This window comes from Calliphora vicina, chromosome 5 (assembly GCF_958450345.1).
Source record: "Calliphora vicina chromosome 5, idCalVici1.1, whole genome shotgun sequence".
In the NCBI taxonomy this organism is placed as follows: domain Eukaryota; kingdom Metazoa; phylum Arthropoda; class Insecta; order Diptera; family Calliphoridae; genus Calliphora; species Calliphora vicina.
Window position 1 is genome coordinate 6,073,346 of NC_088784.1, and position 6,763 is coordinate 6,080,108.

At 26.9% G+C, this 6,763-nt stretch overlaps 1 non-coding gene across 1 annotated transcript; it reads left to right on the forward strand.

Annotated features, from left to right (window-relative positions):
* The first annotated feature begins 2,159 nt into the window (after window positions 1-2,159).
* Window positions 2,160-2,231, forward strand: TRNAW-CCA (transfer RNA tryptophan (anticodon CCA)). The gene has a single exon. It is a non-coding gene; the product is annotated as a tRNA-Trp (tRNA).
* Window positions 2,232-6,763: the final 4,532 nt, after the last annotated feature.

Consider the following 6,763-nt stretch of genomic DNA (forward strand, 5'->3'; position numbering starts at 1 on the left):
TTTACTACTTTTCCAAAAGTAGTATTTTTACTACGTTTTATAAAATATTATTTTTACTACTTTTTATAAAATAGTATTCTTACTACGTTTTAAAAAGTAGTATTTTTACTACTTTTCAAAAAGTAGTATTTTTACTACTTTTCCAAAAGTAGTATTTTTACTACTTTTCCAAAAATAGTATTTTTACTACTTTTCCAAAAGTAGTATTTTTACTACTTTTCCAAAAGTAGTATTTTTACTACTTTTCCAAAAGTAGTATTTTTACTACTTTTCAAAAAGTAATATTTTTACTATTTTTCAAAAAGTAGTATTTTTACTGTAAAAAAGTAGTGTTTTTACTACGTTTTATAAAATAGTATTTTTACTACGTTTTATAAAATAGTATTCTTACCACTTTTTAAAAAAGTAGTAATTTTACTACGTTTCAGAAAGTAGTATTTTTACTACTTTTCAAAAAGTGTATTTTTACTATTTTTAAAAAATTAGTATTTTGATTATTTTTAAAAAAGTAGTATTTTTATTATTTTTAAAAAAGCAGTAGTTTTAATACGTTTCAAAAAGTAATATTTTTACTACTTTTCAAAAAGTAATATTTTCACTATTTTTAAAAAAGTAGTTTCAAGAAGTAGTATTTTTAATATTTTTAAAAAGTGGTATTTTACTACTTTTAAAAAGTAGTATTTTTATTATTTTTCAAAAAGTAGTATTTTTACTAATTTTAAAAAACTAGTATTTTTTCTACTTTTAAAAAAATTGTATTTTTACTACTTTTAAAAAAATAGTATTTTTACTACTTTCAAAAAGTAGAATTTTACTACTTTCAAAAAGTAGTATTTTTACTACTTTCAAAAATAGTATTTTTACTATTTTAGAAAAAAATATGAGTAGGTTTTATTTCTACTACATACTTTGAAAAAAGTAGTAATTTTACCATTTTTTAAGTAGTATTTTTACTATTTTTAAAAAGTAGTATTTTTACTACTTTTTTAGTACTTTCAAAAAATAGTATTTTTACTATTTTAAAAAAAATGTATTTTTATTATTTTAGTAAAAGTAATGAGTATGTAGTTTTTATTTATACTATTTGAAAAAAGTCGTATTTTTTACCACTTTTCAAAAGGTAGTATTTTCACTACTTTAAAAAAATTATTTTTCGCCACTTCTTTTTAACAAAACAATATTTTTTTAAAAAAATTAACAAAAACAATTAGTAGTTTTTATTTCTACTACTTTTTGAAAAAAGTAGTATTTTTAATAATTTTTAAAAAAGATTGTTTTTATTAATAGGTTTCCCAAAAAGTTAGTTCAAATTTTCTAAATTTTTAGAAAGAAGTACTTTTGAAACTTTTACCATTTAAAAAAAATAGTAAAAATGAAGAGTAAGATTTCTACTACTTTTTTAAACTATACAAATTGTTCGAAGTTACATTTTAATTTTGTTTCATAAAGTAGTAGTACTTGTACTGTGTACTACTTTTTACATAGTAGGTATGTATTTTTAAAATCGTTTCCTAGTTGTAGTAATGGGATTATAATAGTTTTCTTAAGAGTACATATGATTTCTACTACTCTTTCTAAAAAGTACTATATCTGCTCCACTTTAAAAATTATTATTTCTGCTACAAATCATCATGTAATAAATTCCTCAAAATTTGGTGAAAGGTTTTGAAACAATACGAGTATATGACTTCTTCAATTTGTTAGAAAATAAGCTGTCGCTAGCACTTTTAATTATTTAAAAATCTCTTAATAGATGCTTCAATAATTCCACTCCCCCTTTAAAATGTTATTATAATCTTAATCATTTTTTTTTCTATATAAACATCAGATTTTATAAGACACCACACCACACAAAACATGTAATTGATCATGTTATTTTTTCTTAACAAAAAATTTGTGTACAAATTACTTTATCAATTGGTTTTTTGTTAACATTGTATGGATTTTTTTTAAAGCACAACAATGTACTGTATGTGAATGCGTGTATTCATTACTTTTTATTTGTTGTTGTTTACTAAGACAATTTCCCCTTTTATGTTGAGTTTTTTTTTAAACTCACCACCTTGTTAAGGTGAGTTTATTTATAGTCAGGTTTTGATAGTGACATGCGTCTTTTGTGTGGTGGCTTATATAGCGACATTAACAAGAGATAGATATATGACTCCGTGGCGCAACGGTAGCGCGTCTGACTCCAGATCAGAAGGTTGCGTGTTCAAATCACGTCGGGGTCAATGAGAAGATTTTTTTTCTTAAATTTAATTAAATTCCTTTAATTGATTTTTTTAAATTTAATTCAATTTATTTAATTGATTTTTGAAATATAAACTCATTCATATCTACATTCATATAAAGACAATTTCTTTAGTATAAAGACGATGTCATTTAATATCAATACGGTGGCTTTAGTATAAAGACGTTGACTTTAGTATAAAGACGTTGGCTTTAGTATAAAGACGTTGGCTTTAGTATAAAGACGTTGGCTTTAGTATAAAGACAGTGGCTTTAGTATAAAGACAGTGGCTTTAGTATAAAGACGGTGGCTTTAGTATAAAGACGGTGGCTTTAGTATAAAGACGGTGGCTTTAGTATAAAGACGGTGGCTTTAGTATAAAGACAGTGGCTTTAGTATAAAGACGGTGGCTTTAGTATAAAGACGGTGGCTTTAGTATAAAGACGGTGGCTTTAGTATAAAGACGGTGGCTTTAGTATAAAGACGGAGGCTTTAGTATAAAGACGGTGGCATTAGTATAAAGACGGTGGCTTTAGTATAAAGACGGTGGCTTTAGTATAAAGACGGTGGCTTTAGTATAAAGTGGGTGTCATTAGTATAAAGACGCAGATTGAAGAAAACTAGGACTGTAAAATTAACAATTTTTAAGAAATCTTGAACTGTTGGACTTCTACGCTATGAAAAATGTTAACTAAAATTTTGGCTCTAAAAACAACTACGATTCAATGCAAACTTGGATTAAAAAGAACCAGTTATTATACTAAAGGTCAGGTCTTCTACTAAAGACCTACTCCTATTCCAGAGGAATCAATCACGGAACTTGTTCTGTGTTAGTTCTGATACTCAAGAGAAAAAACAAGTCAAATTTGCTAACTGAATTTCACAGCCGAATTTAAAAGATCTTTTGAGGAAATTTGTTTCTTTTTACTGTAGTATGTCTTAAATTTAAAACTGCCGAATACAACATTTTAATTTTTTGTATTTTCATTAATATTTTTGTTAAATATTGATCGTGTATCATAAACCATTTATGATTTACTGCATTTTTGTTTATATTTCATTTATAAATTTTCAATTATTTATTCAGCTCCGGTAGCAGTTTGAACTTGTCATGTATGAATGAGTGAATGTCCTATAGATCAAGTAAATGTACGACAGCACACTTGTAAATGTACGACAGCAGATTTGGTTGGATGTGAGAGAATTGAATCTAAGTGATTCATAGATGTAAATACCCCCGTCCATGCTAGAGTCAACTAAAAGATCCATATCCGCTTGTTTTTTGTAACTAAATATTTGCACGTTATTTTAGCAATTGTTGTGGATGGTTTCAGATTCTTATTATTTGAATCGTTTTTTTTTATTATTTTTTTGGTCGAGAAGTCTGTTAAAAACATACAAATTATATTTAAACTTCTAAATGAAATGATAAAAGATGTGCAACAAAAAATATTATAATGAAATGTATCTACGATTATTTGATGGTTGTTGAGTAGAGAAGTCAAAGCAGCCAAATACGCGTCAAGTGTTGAATTGTCTATTTGTTTTTTTTTTGATCTTTTTCGCTACATCTAAGTTGTTGGACCTTCTTCATTTATGTATCCGCTCTAGCTTCTTTGGCTGCATTCATTGATTTATTACAGTCAAGTGTTTTTATGCACATACCAACTGCTGCGTGGTCATCATGGAGTACTACTCGAATTTGTTTTTTTTCTTTTAGCTTTTTGATTTGTTTAAAACTATTTCAGTTTAAAAGTTGTCTTTTTTTTGGAGGTAGATGCCACAAAATGTTAAAAGGTTAATTGGCATGATTTGTTCATGGAACATTTTAGCTGTTTGCGATTTTTGTCGTTCGTGCCTTCTTTATTTTTTCTGAGTTTGTTGGTTTAAAGTTGAGCGGTAATTGTTGTTTGTTTTGTTAAGCGTCTGTTTTGGCCATTTGGTTGTTCAGTTCATGTAAACGTTTTGTGGTTGTTCATCTTCTTTAATATTTTATGTCCATATATGACGTCTATTAAGTGCGTGTTGTTTTTAGGAGTCTTTATTTCTTCTTCTGCACTGGCTGGCTATTCGTTTTTATTTAATTTAGTTAAAAGTGTTGTTACGTTTATTAATTAAAAATATATTTATTTTAGTTTTTGTTGGTTTAATCATAAAAATTAGTTGTTGCAGTTTTAAAGTATGTTAATTAAATTTATGAGTAATTTAGAGTTGGCTCCGGAAAACACACTTACCTTTACAAACTATGATTGTGTGAACAATTTATTTAAAAGTTTTTTTCAAAAAGTCTTTAGAATTCATGCTGTTTTAATGACAAGCAAACTTGTCATGGGAAATGTGTCATTATTAATCATTACTAAGAGTATCATTTCGAAGAGGATGCTATTTATTGCCATAGATATTGTACTGATTGATGTTTAATAACAAGTTCAAGTTGGTTAAGGAGATTAGTGAATGTAAATGGATTTTTTTCAAAGACAGTGTCTTTATACTCAGGACAGTTGCTTTAGTATAAAGACTCAGTCTTTAGTAAAAAGACACTGATCTTTAGTATAAAGACACTGATCTTTAGTATAAAGACACCGATCTTTAGTATAAAGACACTGATCTTTAGTATAAAGACACTGATCTTTAGTATAAAGACACTGATCTTTAGTATAAAGACACTGATCTTTAGTATAAAGACACTGATCTTTAGTATAAAGACACTGATCTTTAGTATAAAGACTCAGTCTTTAGTATAAAAACTCAGTCTTTAGTATAAAGACTCAGCCTTTAGTATAAAGACTAAGTCTTTAGTATAAAGACTAAGTCTTTAGTATAAAGACTCTCAGTCTTTAGTATAAAGACTCTCAGTCTTTAGTATAAAGACTCTTAGTCTTTAGTATAAAGACTTTCAGTCTTTAGTATAAAGACTTTCAGTCTTTAGTATAAAGACTTTCAGTCTTTAGTATAAAGACTCTCAGTCTTTAGTATAAAGACTCTCAGTCTTTAGTATAAAGACTCTTAGTCTTTAGTATAAAGACTTTCAGTCTTTAGTATAAAGACTCTCAGTCTTTAGTATAAAGACTAAGTCTTTAGTATAAAGACTCTCAGTCTTTAGTATAAAGACTCTCAGTCTTTAGTATAAAGACTCTTAGTCTTTAGTATAAAGACTTTCAGTCTTTAGTATAAAGACTCTCAGTCTTTAGTATAAAGACTCTCAGTCTTTAGTATAAAGACTCTCAGTCTTTAGTATAAAGACTCTCAGTCTTTAGTCTAAAGACTCTCAGTCTTTAGTATAAAGACTCTCAGTCTTTAGTATAAAGACTCTCAGTCTTTAGTATAAAGACTCTCAGTCTTTAGTATAAAGACTCTCAGTCTTTAGTATAAAGACTCTCAGTCTTTAGTATAAAGACTCTCAGTCTTTAGTATAACGACTCTCAGTTTTTAGTATAAAGACTCTCAGTCTTTAGTATAAAGACTTTCAGTCTTTAGTATAAAGACTCTCAATATTTAGTATAAAGACTCTCAGCCTTTAGTATAAAGACTCTTAGTCTTTAGTATAAACACTCTCAGTCTTTAGTATAAAGACTCTCAGTCTTTAGTATAAATACTCTCAGTCTTTAGTATAAAGACTAGGGTATTCGAATTATTCGATTTTTCTCTTGTTCGAATAAAACGAATAATTCGAATATGAGATTTTAACTTGTTCGAATAATTCGATCACACGTTTAAAATTAATCGAATTATTCGAATAATAAAATTTTTTTTAAAAAGTAAAGGAAAACAAAAAATAACGTTAAAGTTTAAAATTCAAGTACTGATAATGTTAAAAAAACATTCAAAAACAATGTCCATTATTAAATTTTCATCAGAAATATTTTGATCAGATTCCCTCCCGAAAAATCTAGAAAACAATTGACTAGCAAACATTTTAGTTTCCGTTTTGTAGCTATGCTTTAAAAAATTTGAGCCAATTGGACATGATCCTGAATTCAAATACAATATAAACGTATTAAGAACTTTTTTGTGTCGTTCATTAATTCGGGTTTTAAATTGAGTAACTAATTCTTTAGTAAATTAATCATTCACTATTTCTAAATTATTTATAACAAATTGTATTATACATAGAGATGCTAATCGGGACTGGTTTTTGAAAATCCAGGGGATCGGGATTTGGTAAAGAATCCCGAAATCCCGACTTGGGGTTTCGGGATTTTCGAAAAATCTAAAATCCCGAAAATTATAAGAAAGAAACGTACATAATTATGTCTTTACAATTGAAAGTAAATTTTTTATTTAGCAATTAATTTTTATTAGGCACTAAAAAGCATTAAATACTTGCATAAGTACATTATATAAGAATAAATAATAATAAAGTATGTACATTAGGCATATAACTAATTTTGGCGAAACTTTTGGCATAACACCACGTGATGGCCAATGTTGTATAAGTAATGAAAATCATTTTTTTAGATCATTTGTAATCAAAAACATCACGCTCCAACACCGATTTCTAAAATAAAACAATTTTTTTTTCTCTGAAAAATT